Source organism: Lissotriton vulgaris, chromosome 1_1 (assembly GCF_964263255.1).
Source record: "Lissotriton vulgaris chromosome 1_1, aLisVul1.2, whole genome shotgun sequence".
Taxonomy (NCBI): domain Eukaryota; kingdom Metazoa; phylum Chordata; class Amphibia; order Caudata; family Salamandridae; genus Lissotriton; species Lissotriton vulgaris.
This window is the reverse complement of record NC_141685.1, coordinates 231,037,366-231,051,760: the sequence shown is the minus strand read 5'-3', so window position 1 is coordinate 231,051,760 and position 14,395 is coordinate 231,037,366. Positions and strand designations below refer to the sequence as shown.

Sequence of the window (14,395 nt, the reverse complement as noted above, 5' to 3'; positions counted from 1 at the left end):
AAATATTCAGAGCATATTCTGAATTTCAGTTAACACATCAGTAAGCATTTTGGCCATCAGTGAATTCAACCTTTTTTCTCAATCGGAGTAGGCAAGGATAATGACAGATATATTTTACAATGTTAGAAAGTACATCATTTTATTTAATTGTGTGAATAAAAGGAATCTCCTCCCCGTCTGGGAATTGAACCCCGATCTCCCGCGTGACAGGCGGGGATACTGACCACTATACTAACGAGGACTTATTGGCTTCAGTTAAACAGTGCTCACCTCCCTGGGGTTAAGGCATGCCCTCGATCAATTCTCAGTATTGTAATAGGCAGAATTGCTGCTTTTGGTTAGGACAAGTAATCTTTTTTCCTAAATTATTACAATACAGAAATTCCTAGCCAAAAACAATTAGTTTTATGAAGAAATTATTTCATTGAAATAAATATCTATCGATCTGTCTATCTAGCTATCTTTCTATTCATCAATATATATATTTATATATATATATATATATATATATATATAATCAGCTCACTTTACCATTTGCAGCTTATAACTATTAGCCACCAGGGGTCACTCCTAACCAAAAGCAGTCATTCTACTTGTAAATCGTGCCAATTGAGTGGAACAGCGGCCTAGGATTCACCACTGCTTCATCTCATTTTCCAACAGATTGTAGACGTAAATTGGTTTTGATGGTACGCCTGTGCATGCTGAAATATTCAGAGCATATTCTGAATTTCAGTTAACACATCAGTAAGCATTTTGGCCATCAGTGAATTCAACCTTTTTTCTCAATCGGAATAGGCAAGGATAATGACAGATATATTTTACAATGTTAGAAAGTACATCATTTTATTTAATTGTGTGAATAAAAGGAATCGCCTCCCCGTCGGGGAATTGAACCCCGGTCTCCCGCGTGACAGGCGGGGATACTGACCACTATACTAACGAGGACTTATTGGCTTCAGTTAAACAGTGCTCACCTCCCTGGGGTTAAGGCATGCCCTCGATCAATTCTCAGTATTGTAATAGGCAGAATTGCTGCTTTTGGTTAGGACAAGTAATCTTTTTTCCTAAATTATTACAATACAGAAATTCCTAGCCAAAAACAATTAGTTTTATGAAGAAATTATTTCATTGAAATAAATATCTATCGATCTGTCTATCTAGCTATCTTTCTATTCATCAATATATATATATATATAATCAGCTCACTTTACCATTTGCAGCTTATAACTATTAGCCACCAGGGGTCACTACTAACCAAAAGCAGTCATTCTACTTGTAAATCGTGCCAATCGAGTGGAACAGCGGCCTAGGATTCACCACTGCTTCATCTCATTTTCCAACAGATTGTAGACGTAAATTGGTTTTGATGGTACGCCTGTGCATGCTGAAATATTCAGAGCATATTCTGAATTTCAGTTAACACATCAGTAAGCATTTTGGCCATCAGTGAATTCAACCTGTTTTCTCAATCGGAATAGGCAAGGATAATGACAGATATATTTTACAATGTTAGAAAGTACATCATTTTATTTAATTGTGTGAATAAAAGGAATCTCCTCCCCGTCGGGGAATTGAACCCCGGTCTCCCGCGTGACAGGCGGGGATACTTACCACTATACTAACGAGGACTTATTGGCTTCAGTTAAACAGTGCTCATCTCCCTGGGGTTAAGGCATGCCCTCGATCAATTCTCAGTATTGTAATAGGCAGAATTGCTGCTTTTGGTTAGGACAAGTAATCTTTTTTCCTAAATTATTACAATACAGAAATTCCTAGCCAAAAACAATTAGTTTTATGAAGAAATTATTTCATTGAAATAAATATCTATCGATCTGTCTATCTAGCTATCTTTCTATTCATCAATATATATATTTATATATATATATATATATATAATCAGCTCACTTTACCATTTGCAGCTTATAACTATTAGCCACCAGGGGTCACTACTAACCAAAAGCAGTCATTCTACTTGTAAATCGTGCCAATCGAGTGGAACAGCGGCCTAGGATTCACCACTGCTTCATCTCATTTTCCAACAGATTGTAGACGTAAATTGGTTTTGATGGTACGCCTGTGCATGCTGAAATATTCAGAGCATATTCTGAATTTCAGTTAACACATCAGTAAGCATTTTGGCCATCAGTGAATTCAACCTTTTTTCTCAATCGGAATAGGCAAGGATAATGACAGATATATTTTACAATGTTAGAAAGTACATCATTTTATTTAATTGTGTGAATAAAAGGAATCTCCTCCCCGTCGGGGAATTGAACCCCGGTCTCCCGCGTGACAGGCGGGGATACTGACCACTATACTAACGAGGACTTATTGGCTTCAGTTAAACAGTGCTCACCTCCCTGGGGTTAAGGCATGCCCTCGATCAATTCTCAGTATTGTAATAGGCAGAATTGCTGCTTTTGGTTAGGACAAGTAATCTTTTTTCCTAAATTATTACAATACAGAAATTCCTAGCCAAAAACAATTAGTTTTATGAAGAAATTATTTCATTGAAATAAATATCTATCGATCTGTCTATCTAGCTATCTTTCTATTCATCAATATATATATTTATATATATATATATATATATATATATATAATCAGCTCACTTTACCATTTGCAGCTTATAACTATTAGCCACCAGGGGTCACTCCTAACCAAAAGCAGTCATTCTACTTGTAAATCGTGCCAATTGAGTGGAACAGCGGCCTAGGATTCACCACTGCTTCATCTCATTTTCCAACAGATTGTAGACGTAAATTGGTTTTGATGGTACGCCTGTGCATGCTGAAATATTCAGAGCATATTCTGAATTTCAGTTAACACATCAGTAAGCATTTTGGCCATCAGTGAATTCAACCTTTTTTCTCAATCGGAATAGGCAAGGATAATGACAGATATATTTTACAATGTTAGAAAGTACATCATTTTATTTAATTGTGTGAATAAAAGGAATCGCCTCCCCGTCGGGGAATTGAACCCCGGTCTCCCGCGTGACAGGCGGGGATACTGACCACTATACTAACGAGGACTTATTGGCTTCAGTTAAACAGTGCTCACCTCCCTGGGGTTAAGGCATGCCCTCGATCAATTCTCAGTATTGTAATAGGCAGAATTGCTGCTTTTGGTTAGGACAAGTAATCTTTTTTCCTAAATTATTACAATACAGAAATTCCTAGCCAAAAACAATTAGTTTTATGAAGAAATTATTTCATTGAAATAAATATCTATCGATCTGTCTATCTAGCTATCTTTCTATTCATCAATATATATATATATATAATCAGCTCACTTTACCATTTGCAGCTTATAACTATTAGCCACCAGGGGTCACTACTAACCAAAAGCAGTCATTCTACTTGTAAATCGTGCCAATCGAGTGGAACAGCGGCCTAGGATTCACCACTGCTTCATCTCATTTTCCAACAGATTGTAGACGTAAATTGGTTTTGATGGTACGCCTGTGCATGCTGAAATATTCAGAGCATATTCTGAATTTCAGTTAACACATCAGTAAGCATTTTGGCCATCAGTGAATTCAACCTTTTTTCTCAATCGGAATAGGCAAGGATAATGACAGATATATTTTACAATGTTAGAAAGTACATCATTTTATTTAATTGTGTGAATAAAAGGAATCTCCTCCCCGTCGGGGAATTGAACCCCGGTCTCCCGCGTGACAGGCGGGGATACTGACCACTATACTAACGAGGACTTATTGGCTTCAGTTAAACAGTGCTCATCTCCCTGGGGTTAAGGCATGCCCTCGATCAATTCTCAGTATTGTAATAGGCAGAATTGCTGCTTTTGGTTAGGACAAGTAATCTTTTTTCCTAAATTATTACAATACAGAAATTCCTAGCCAAAAACAATTAGTTTTATGAAGAAATTATTTCATTGAAATAAATATCTATCGATCTGTCTATCTAGCTATCTTTCTATTCATCAATATATATATTTATATATATATATATATATATATATATATATATATATATATAATCAGCTCACTTTACCATTTGCAGCTTATAACTATTAGCCACCAGGGGTCACTCCTAACCAAAAGCAGTCATTCTACTTGTAAATCGTGCCAATTGAGTGGAACAGCGGCCTAGGATTCACCACTGCTTCATCTCATTTTCCAACAGATTGTAGACGTAAATTGGTTTTGATGGTACGCCTGTGCATGCTGAAATATTCAGAGCATATTCTGAATTTCAGTTAACACATCAGTAAGCATTTTGGCCATCAGTGAATTCAACCTTTTTTCTCAATCGGAGTAGGCAAGGATAATGACAGATATATTTTACAATGTTAGAAAGTACATCATTTTATTTAATTGTGTGAATAAAAGGAATCTCCTCCCCGTCTGGGAATTGAACCCCGGTCTCCCGCGTGACAGGCGGGGATACTGACCACTATACTAACGAGGACTTATTGGCTTCAGTTAAACAGTGCTCACCTCCCTGGGGTTAAGGCATGCCCTCGATCAATTCTCAGTATTGTAATAGGCAGAATTGCTGCTTTTGGTTAGGACAAGTAATCTTTTTTCCTAAATTATTACAATACAGAAATTCCTAGCCAAAAACAATTAGTTTTATGAAGAAATTATTTCATTGAAATAAATATCTATCGATCTGTCTATCTAGCTATCTTTCTATTCATCAATATATATATTTATATATATATATATATATATATATATAATCAGCTCACTTTACCATTTGCAGCTTATAACTATTAGCCACCAGGGGTCACTCCTAACCAAAAGCAGTCATTCTACTTGTAAATCGTGCCAATTGAGTGGAACAGCGGCCTAGGATTCACCACTGCTTCATCTCATTTTCCAACAGATTGTAGACGTAAATTGGTTTTGATGGTACGCCTGTGCATGCTGAAATATTCAGAGCATATTCTGAATTTCAGTTAACACATCAGTAAGCATTTTGGCCATCAGTGAATTCAACCTTTTTTCTCAATCGGAATAGGCAAGGATAATGACAGATATATTTTACAATGTTAGAAAGTACATCATTTTATTTAATTGTGTGAATAAAAGGAATCGCCTCCCCGTCGGGGAATTGAACCCCGGTCTCCCGCGTGACAGGCGGGGATACTGACCACTATACTAACGAGGACTTATTGGCTTCAGTTAAACAGTGCTCACCTCCCTGGGGTTAAGGCATGCCCTCGATCAATTCTCAGTATTGTAATAGGCAGAATTGCTGCTTTTGGTTAGGACAAGTAATCTTTTTTCCTAAATTATTACAATACAGAAATTCCTAGCCAAAAACAATTAGTTTTATGAAGAAATTATTTCATTGAAATAAATATCTATCGATCTGTCTATCTAGCTATCTTTCTATTCATCAATATATATATATATATAATCAGCTCACTTTACCATTTGCAGCTTATAACTATTAGCCACCAGGGGTCACTACTAACCAAAAGCAGTCATTCTACTTGTAAATCGTGCCAATCGAGTGGAACAGCGGCCTAGGATTCACCACTGCTTCATCTCATTTTCCAACAGATTGTAGACGTAAATTGGTTTTGATGGTACGCCTGTGCATGCTGAAATATTCAGAGCATATTCTGAATTTCAGTTAACACATCAGTAAGCATTTTGGCCATCAGTGAATTCAACCTTTTTTCTCAATCGGAATAGGCAAGGATAATGACAGATATATTTTACAATGTTAGAAAGTACATCATTTTATTTAATTGTGTGAATAAAAGGAATCTCCTCCCCGTCGGGGAATTGAACCCCGGTCTCCCGCGTGACAGGCGGGGATACTGACCACTATACTAACGAGGACTTATTGGCTTCAGTTAAACAGTGCTCACCTCCCTGGGGTTAAGGCATGCCCTCGATCAATTCTCAGTATTGTAATAGGCAGAATTGCTGCTTTTGGTTAGGACAAGTAATCTTTTTTCCTAAATTATTACAATACAGAAATTCCTAGCCAAAAACAATTAGTTTTATGAAGAAATTATTTCATTGAAATAAATATCTATCGATCTGTCTATCTAGCTATCTTTCTATTCATCAATATATATATTTATATATATATATATATATATATATATAATCAGCTCACTTTACCATTTGCAGCTTATAACTATTAGCCACCAGGGGTCACTCCTAACCAAAAGCAGTCATTCTACTTGTAAATCGTGCCAATTGAGTGGAACAGCGGCCTAGGATTCACCACTGCTTCATCTCATTTTCCAACAGATTGTAGACGTAAATTGGTTTTGATGGTACGCCTGTGCATGCTGAAATATTCAGAGCATATTCTGAATTTCAGTTAACACATCAGTAAGCATTTTGGCCATCAGTGAATTCAACCTTTTTTCTCAATCGGAATAGGCAAGGATAATGACAGATATATTTTACAATGTTAGAAAGTACATCATTTTATTTAATTGTGTGAATAAAAGGAATCGCCTCCCCGTCGGGGAATTGAACCCCGGTCTCCCGCGTGACAGGCGGGGATACTGACCACTATACTAACGAGGACTTATTGGCTTCAGTTAAACAGTGCTCACCTCCCTGGGGTTAAGGCATGCCCTCGATCAATTCTCAGTATTGTAATAGGCAGAATTGCTGCTTTTGGTTAGGACAAGTAATCTTTTTTCCTAAATTATTACAATACAGAAATTCCTAGCCAAAAACAATTAGTTTTATGAAGAAATTATTTCATTGAAATAAATATCTATCGATCTGTCTATCTAGCTATCTTTCTATTCATCAATATATATATATATATAATCAGCTCACTTTACCATTTGCAGCTTATAACTATTAGCCACCAGGGGTCACTACTAACCAAAAGCAGTCATTCTACTTGTAAATCGTGCCAATCGAGTGGAACAGCGGCCTAGGATTCACCACTGCTTCATCTCATTTTCCAACAGATTGTAGACGTAAATTGGTTTTGATGGTACGCCTGTGCATGCTGAAATATTCAGAGCATATTCTGAATTTCAGTTAACACATCAGTAAGCATTTTGGCCATCAGTGAATTCAACCTTTTTTCTCAATCGGAATAGGCAAGGATAATGACAGATATATTTTACAATGTTAGAAAGTACATCATTTTATTTAATTGTGTGAATAAAAGGAATCTCCTCCCCGTCGGGGAATTGCACCCCGGTCTCCCGCGTGACAGGCGGGGATACTGACCACTATACTAACGAGGACTTATTGGCTTCAGTTAAACAGTGCTCATCTCCCTGGGGTTAAGGCATGCCCTCGATCAATTCTCAGTATTGTAATAGGCAGAATTGCTGCTTTTGGTTAGGACAAGTAATCTTTTTTCCTAAATTATTACAATACAGAAATTCCTAGCCAAAAACAATTAGTTTTATGAAGAAATTATTTCATTGAAATAAATATCTATCGATCTGTCTATCTAGCTATCTTTCTATTCATCAATATATATATTTATATATATATATATATATATAATCAGCTCACTTTACCATTTGCAGCTTATAACTATTAGCCACCAGGGGTCACTACTAACCAAAAGCAGTCATTCTACTTGTAAATCGTGCCAATCGAGTGGAACAGCGGCCTAGGATTCACCACTGCTTCATCTCATTTTCCAACAGATTGTAGACGTAAATTGGTTTTGATGGTACGCCTGTGCATGCTGAAATATTCAGAGCATATTCTGAATTTCAGTTAACACATCAGTAAGCATTTTGGCCATCAGTGAATTCAACCTTTTTTCTCAATCGGAATAGGCAAGGATAATGACAGATATATTTTACAATGTTAGAAAGTACATCATTTTATTTAATTGTGTGAATAAAAGGAATCTCCTCCCCGTCGGGGAATTGAACCCCGGTCTCCCGCGTGACAGGCGGGGATACTGACCACTATACTAACGAGGACTTATTGGCTTCAGTTAAACAGTGCTCACCTCCCTGGGGTTAAGGCATGCCCTCGATCAATTCTCAGTATTGTAATAGGCAGAATTGCTGCTTTTGGTTAGGACAAGTAATCTTTTTTCCTAAATTATTACAATACAGAAATTCCTAGCCAAAAACAATTAGTTTTATGAAGAAATTATTTCATTGAAATAAATATCTATCGATCTGTCTATCTAGCTATCTTTCTATTCATCAATATATATATTTATATATATATATATATATAATCAGCTCACTTTACCATTTGCAGCTTATAACTATTAGCCACCAGGGGTCACTACTAACCAAAAGCAGTCATTCTACTTGTAAATCGTGCCAATCGAGTGGAACAGCGGCCTAGGATTCACCACTGCTTCATCTCATTTTCCAACAGATTGTAGACGTAAATTGGTTTTGATGGTACGCCTGTGCATGCTGAAATATTCAGAGCATATTCTGAATTTCAGTTAACACATCAGTAAGCATTTTGGCCATCAGTGAATTCAACCTTTTTTCTCAATCGGAATAGGCAAGGATAATGACAGATATATTTTACAATGTTAGAAAGTACATCATTTTATTTAATTGTGTGAATAAAAGGAATCTCCTCCCCGTCGGGGAATTGAACCCCGGTCTCCCGCGTGACAGGCGGGGATACTGACCACTATACTAACGAGGACTTATTGGCTTCAGTTAAACAGTGCTCATCTCCCTGGGGTTAAGGCATGCCCTCGATCAATTCTCAGTATTGTAATAGGCAGAATTGCTGCTTTTGGTTAGGACAAGTAATCTTTTTTCCTAAATTATTACAATACAGAAATTCCTAGCCAAAAACAATTAGTTTTATGAAGAAATTATTTCATTGAAATAAATATCTATCGATCTGTCTATCTAGCTATCTTTCTATTCATCAATATATATATTTATATAAATATATATATATATAATCAGCTCACTTTACCATTTGCAGCTTATAACTATTAGCCACCAGGGGTCACTACTAACCAAAAGCAGTCATTCTACTTGTAAATCGTGCCAATCGAGTGGAACAGCGGCCTAGGATTCACCACTGCTTCATCTCATTTTCCAACAGATTGTAGACGTAAATTGGTTTTGATGGTACGCCTGTGCATGCTGAAATATTCAGAGCATATTCTGAATTTCAGTTAACACATCAGTAAGCATTTTGGCCATCAGTGAATTCAACCTTTTTTCTCAATCGGAATAGGCAAGGATAATGACAGATATATTTTACAATGTTAGAAAGTACATCATTTTATTTAATTGTGTGAATAAAAGGAATCGCCTCCCCGTCGGGGAATTGAACCCCGGTCTCCCGCGTGACAGGCGGGGATACTGACCACTATACTAACGAGGACTTATTGGCTTCAGTTAAACAGTGCTCACCTCCCTGGGGTTAAGGCATGCCCTCGATCAATTCTCAGTATTGTAATAGGCAGAATTGCTGCTTTTGGTTAGGACAAGTAATCTTTTTTCCTAAATTATTACAATACAGAAATTCCTAGCCAAAAACAATTAGTTTTATGAAGAAATTATTTCATTGAAATAAATATCTATCGATCTGTCTATCTAGCTATCTTTCTATTCATCAATATATATATATATATAATCAGCTCACTTTACCATTTGCAGCTTATAACTATTAGCCACCAGGGGTCACTACTAACCAAAAGCAGTCATTCTACTTGTAAATCGTGCCAATCGAGTGGAACAGCGGCCTAGGATTCACCACTGCTTCATCTCATTTTCCAACAGATTGTAGACGTAAATTGGTTTTGATGGTACGCCTGTGCATGCTGAAATATTCAGAGCATATTCTGAATTTCAGTTAACACATCAGTAAGCATTTTGGCCATCAGTGAATTCAACCTTTTTTCTCAATCGGAATAGGCAAGGATAATGACAGATATATTTTACAATGTTAGAAAGTACATCATTTTATTTAATTGTGTGAATAAAAGGAATCTCCTCCCCGTCGGGGAATTGAACCCCGGTCTCCCGCGTGACAGGCGGGGATACTGACCACTATACTAACGAGGACTTATTGGCTTCAGTTAAACAGTGCTCATCTCCCTGGGGTTAAGGCATGCCCTCGATCAATTCTCAGTATTGTAATAGGCAGAATTGCTGCTTTTGGTTAGGACAAGTAATCTTTTTTCCTAAATTATTACAATACAGAAATTCCTAGCCAAAAACAATTAGTTTTATGAAGAAATTATTTCATTGAAATAAATATCTATCGATCTGTCTATCTAGCTATCTTTCTATTCATCAATATATATATTATATATATATATATATATATATATATATATATATAATCAGCTCACTTTACCATTTGCAGCTTATAACTATTAGCCACCAGGGGTCACTCCTAACCAAAAGCAGTCATTCTACTTGTAAATCGTGCCAATTGAGTGGAACAGCGGCCTAGGATTCACCACTGCTTCATCTCATTTTCCAACAGATTGTAGACGTAAATTGGTTTTGATGGTACGCCTGTGCATGCTGAAATATTCAGAGCATATTCTGAATTTCAGTTAACACATCAGTAAGCATTTTGGCCATCAGTGAATTCAACCTTTTTTCTCAATCGGAGTAGGCAAGGATAATGACAGATATATTTTACAATGTTAGAAAGTACATCATTTTATTTAATTGTGTGAATAAAAGGAATCTCCTCCCCGTCTGGGAATTGAACCCCGGTCTCCCGCGTGACAGGCGGGGATACTGACCACTATACTAACGAGGACTTATTGGCTTCAGTTAAACAGTGCTCACCTCCCTGGGGTTAAGGCATGCCCTCGATCAATTCTCAGTATTGTAATAGGCAGAATTGCTGCTTTTGGTTAGGACAAGTAATCTTTTTTCCTAAATTATTACAATACAGAAATTCCTAGCCAAAAACAATTAGTTTTATGAAGAAATTATTTCATTGAAATAAATATCTATCGATCTGTCTATCTAGCTATCTTTCTATTCATCAATATATATATTTATATATATATATATATATATATATATATATATAATCAGCTCACTTTACCATTTGCAGCTTATAACTATTAGCCACCAGGGGTCACTCCTAACCAAAAGCAGTCATTCTACTTGTAAATCGTGCCAATTGAGTGGAACAGCGGCCTAGGATTCACCACTGCTTCATCTCATTTTCCAACAGATTGTAGACGTAAATTGGTTTTGATGGTACGCCTGTGCATGCTGAAATATTCAGAGCATATTCTGAATTTCAGTTAACACATCAGTAAGCATTTTGGCCATCAGTGAATTCAACCTTTTTTCTCAATCGGAATAGGCAAGGATAATGACAGATATATTTTACAATGTTAGAAAGTACATCATTTTATTTAATTGTGTGAATAAAAGGAATCGCCTCCCCGTCGGGGAATTGAACCCCGGTCTCCCGCGTGACAGGCGGGGATACTGACCACTATACTAACGAGGACTTATTGGCTTCAGTTAAACAGTGCTCACCTCCCTGGGGTTAAGGCATGCCCTCGATCAATTCTCAGTATTGTAATAGGCAGAATTGCTGCTTTTGGTTAGGACAAGTAATCTTTTTTCCTAAATTATTACAATACAGAAATTCCTAGCCAAAAACAATTAGTTTTATGAAGAAATTATTTCATTGAAATAAATATCTATCGATCTGTCTATCTAGCTATCTTTCTATTCATCAATATATATATATATATAATCAGCTCACTTTACCATTTGCAGCTTATAACTATTAGCCACCAGGGGTCACTACTAACCAAAAGCAGTCATTCTACTTGTAAATCGTGCCAATCGAGTGGAACAGCGGCCTAGGATTCACCACTGCTTCATCTCATTTTCCAACAGATTGTAGACGTAAATTGGTTTTGATGGTACGCCTGTGCATGCTGAAATATTCAGAGCATATTCTGAATTTCAGTTAACACATCAGTAAGCATTTTGGCCATCAGTGAATTCAACCTGTTTTCTCAATCGGAATAGGCAAGGATAATGACAGATATATTTTACAATGTTAGAAAGTACATCATTTTATTTAATTGTGTGAATAAAAGGAATCTCCTCCCCGTCGGGGAATTGAACCCCGGTCTCCCGCGTGACAGGCGGGGATACTGACCACTATACTAACGAGGACTTATTGGCTTCAGTTAAACAGTGCTCATCTCCCTGGGGTTAAGGCATGCCCTCGATCAATTCTCAGTATTGTAATAGGCAGAATTGCTGCTTTTGGTTAGGACAAGTAATCTTTTTTCCTAAATTATTACAATACAGAAATTCCTAGCCAAAAACAATTAGTTTTATGAAGAAATTATTTCATTGAAATAAATATCTATCGATCTGTCTATCTAGCTATCTTTCTATTCATCAATATATATATTTATATATATATATATATATATAATCAGCTCACTTTACCATTTGCAGCTTATAACTATTAGCCACCAGGGGTCACTACTAACCAAAAGCAGTCATTCTACTTGTAAATCGTGCCAATCGAGTGGAACAGCGGCCTAGGATTCACCACTGCTTCATCTCATTTTCCAACAGATTGTAGACGTAAATTGGTTTTGATGGTACGCCTGTGCATGCTGAAATATTCAGAGCATATTCTGAATTTCAGTTAACACATCAGTAAGCATTTTGGCCATCAGTGAATTCAACCTTTTTTCTCAATCGGAATAGGCAAGGATAATGACAGATATATTTTACAATGTTAGAAAGTACATCATTTTATTTAATTGTGTGAATAAAAGGAATCTCCTCCCCGTCGGGGAATTGAACCCCGGTCTCCCGCGTGACAGGCGGGGATACTGACCACTATACTAACGAGGACTTATTGGCTTCAGTTAAACAGTGCTCACCTCCCTGGGGTTAAGGCATGCCCTCGATCAATTCTCAGTATTGTAATAGGCAGAATTGCTGCTTTTGGTTAGGACAAGTAATCTTTTTTCCTAAATTATTACAATACAGAAATTCCTAGCCAAAAACAATTAGTTTTATGAAGAAATTATTTCATTGAAATAAATATCTATCGATCTGTCTATCTAGCTATCTTTCTATTCATCAATATATATATTTATATATATATATATATATATATATATAATCAGCTCACTTTACCATTTGCAGCTTATAACTATTAGCCACCAGGGGTCACTCCTAACCAAAAGCAGTCATTCTACTTGTAAATCGTGCCAATTGAGTGGAACAGCGGCCTAGGATTCACCACTGCTTCATCTCATTTTCCAACAGATTGTAGACGTAAATTGGTTTTGATGGTACGCCTGTGCATGCTGAAATATTCAGAGCATATTCTGAATTTCAGTTAACACATCAGTAAGCATTTTGGCCATCAGTGAATTCAACCTTTTTTCTCAATCGGAATAGGCAAGGATAATGACAGATATATTTTACAATGTTAGAAAGTACATCATTTTATTTAATTGTGTGAATAAAAGGAATCGCCTCCCCGTCGGGGAATTGAACCCCGGTCTCCCGCGTGACAGGCGGGGATACTGACCACTATACTAACGAGGACTTATTGGCTTCAGTTAAACAGTGCTCACCTCCCTGGGGTTAAGGCATGCCCTCGATCAATTCTCAGTATTGTAATAGGCAGAATTGCTGCTTTTGGTTAGGACAAGTAATCTTTTTTCCTAAATTATTACAATACAGAAATTCCTAGCCAAAAACAATTAGTTTTATGAAGAAATTATTTCATTGAAATAAATATCTATCGATCTGTCTATCTAGCTATCTTTCTATTCATCAATATATATATATATATAATCAGCTCACTTTACCATTTGCAGCTTATAACTATTAGCCACCAGGGGTCACTACTAACCAAAAGCAGTCATTCTACTTGTAAATCGTGCCAATCGAGTGGAACAGCGGCCTAGGATTCACCACTGCTTCATCTCATTTTCCAACAGATTGTAGACGTAAATTGGTTTTGATGGTACGCCTGTGCATGCTGAAATATTCAGAGCATATTCTGAATTTCAGTTAACACATCAGTAAGCATTTTGGCCATCAGTGAATTCAACCTTTTTTCTCAATCGGAATAGGCAAGGATAATGACAGATATATTTTACAATGTTAGAAAGTACATCATTTTATTTAATTGTGTGAATAAAAGGAATCTCCTCCCCGTCGGGGAATTGCACCCCGGTCTCCCGCGTGACAGGCGGGGATACTGACCACTATACTAACGAGGACTTATTGGCTTCAGTTAAACAGTGCTCATCTCCCTGGGGTTAAGGCATGCCCTCGATCAATTCTCAGTATTGTAATAGGCAGAATTGCTGCTTTTGGTTAGGACAAGTAATCTTTTTTCCTAAATTATTACAATACAGAAATTCCTAGCCAAAAACAATTAGTTTTATGAAGAAATTATTTCATTGAAATAAATATCTATCGATCTGTC

The 14,395-nt window shown here is 36.7% G+C and overlaps 16 non-coding genes across 16 annotated transcripts; all 16 read right to left on the bottom strand.

Moving 5' to 3' along the window:
* Positions 1 to 876: 876 nt before the first annotated feature.
* Positions 877 to 948, bottom strand: TRNAD-GUC (transfer RNA aspartic acid (anticodon GUC)). The gene has a single exon. It is a non-coding gene; the product is annotated as a tRNA-Asp (tRNA).
* Positions 949 to 1,559: 611 nt separating this feature from the next.
* Positions 1,560 to 1,631, bottom strand: TRNAD-GUC (transfer RNA aspartic acid (anticodon GUC)). Its single transcript has one exon. It is a non-coding gene; the product is annotated as a tRNA-Asp (tRNA).
* Positions 1,632 to 2,258: 627 nt separating this feature from the next.
* Positions 2,259 to 2,330, bottom strand: TRNAD-GUC (transfer RNA aspartic acid (anticodon GUC)). The gene has a single exon. It is a non-coding gene; the product is annotated as a tRNA-Asp (tRNA).
* A 635-nt stretch (positions 2,331 to 2,965) lies between these two features.
* On the bottom strand, positions 2,966 to 3,037 carry TRNAD-GUC (transfer RNA aspartic acid (anticodon GUC)). Its single transcript has one exon. It is a non-coding gene; the product is annotated as a tRNA-Asp (tRNA).
* A 611-nt stretch (positions 3,038 to 3,648) lies between these two features.
* TRNAD-GUC (transfer RNA aspartic acid (anticodon GUC)) lies at positions 3,649 to 3,720 on the bottom strand. Its single transcript has one exon. It is a non-coding gene; the product is annotated as a tRNA-Asp (tRNA).
* Positions 3,721 to 5,072: 1,352 nt separating this feature from the next.
* TRNAD-GUC (transfer RNA aspartic acid (anticodon GUC)) lies at positions 5,073 to 5,144 on the bottom strand. The gene has a single exon. It is a non-coding gene; the product is annotated as a tRNA-Asp (tRNA).
* A 611-nt stretch (positions 5,145 to 5,755) lies between these two features.
* Positions 5,756 to 5,827, bottom strand: TRNAD-GUC (transfer RNA aspartic acid (anticodon GUC)). Its single transcript has one exon. It is a non-coding gene; the product is annotated as a tRNA-Asp (tRNA).
* Positions 5,828 to 6,460: 633 nt separating this feature from the next.
* On the bottom strand, positions 6,461 to 6,532 carry TRNAD-GUC (transfer RNA aspartic acid (anticodon GUC)). Its single transcript has one exon. It is a non-coding gene; the product is annotated as a tRNA-Asp (tRNA).
* Positions 6,533 to 7,842: 1,310 nt separating this feature from the next.
* On the bottom strand, positions 7,843 to 7,914 carry TRNAD-GUC (transfer RNA aspartic acid (anticodon GUC)). The gene has a single exon. It is a non-coding gene; the product is annotated as a tRNA-Asp (tRNA).
* A 625-nt stretch (positions 7,915 to 8,539) lies between these two features.
* On the bottom strand, positions 8,540 to 8,611 carry TRNAD-GUC (transfer RNA aspartic acid (anticodon GUC)). The gene has a single exon. It is a non-coding gene; the product is annotated as a tRNA-Asp (tRNA).
* A 627-nt stretch (positions 8,612 to 9,238) lies between these two features.
* Positions 9,239 to 9,310, bottom strand: TRNAD-GUC (transfer RNA aspartic acid (anticodon GUC)). The gene has a single exon. It is a non-coding gene; the product is annotated as a tRNA-Asp (tRNA).
* A 611-nt stretch (positions 9,311 to 9,921) lies between these two features.
* On the bottom strand, positions 9,922 to 9,993 carry TRNAD-GUC (transfer RNA aspartic acid (anticodon GUC)). The gene has a single exon. It is a non-coding gene; the product is annotated as a tRNA-Asp (tRNA).
* A 1,351-nt stretch (positions 9,994 to 11,344) lies between these two features.
* Positions 11,345 to 11,416, bottom strand: TRNAD-GUC (transfer RNA aspartic acid (anticodon GUC)). The gene has a single exon. It is a non-coding gene; the product is annotated as a tRNA-Asp (tRNA).
* Positions 11,417 to 12,027: 611 nt separating this feature from the next.
* On the bottom strand, positions 12,028 to 12,099 carry TRNAD-GUC (transfer RNA aspartic acid (anticodon GUC)). The gene has a single exon. It is a non-coding gene; the product is annotated as a tRNA-Asp (tRNA).
* Positions 12,100 to 12,726: 627 nt separating this feature from the next.
* TRNAD-GUC (transfer RNA aspartic acid (anticodon GUC)) lies at positions 12,727 to 12,798 on the bottom strand. Its single transcript has one exon. It is a non-coding gene; the product is annotated as a tRNA-Asp (tRNA).
* A 633-nt stretch (positions 12,799 to 13,431) lies between these two features.
* On the bottom strand, positions 13,432 to 13,503 carry TRNAD-GUC (transfer RNA aspartic acid (anticodon GUC)). Its single transcript has one exon. It is a non-coding gene; the product is annotated as a tRNA-Asp (tRNA).
* Between the last annotated feature and the right edge of the window lie 892 nt (positions 13,504 to 14,395).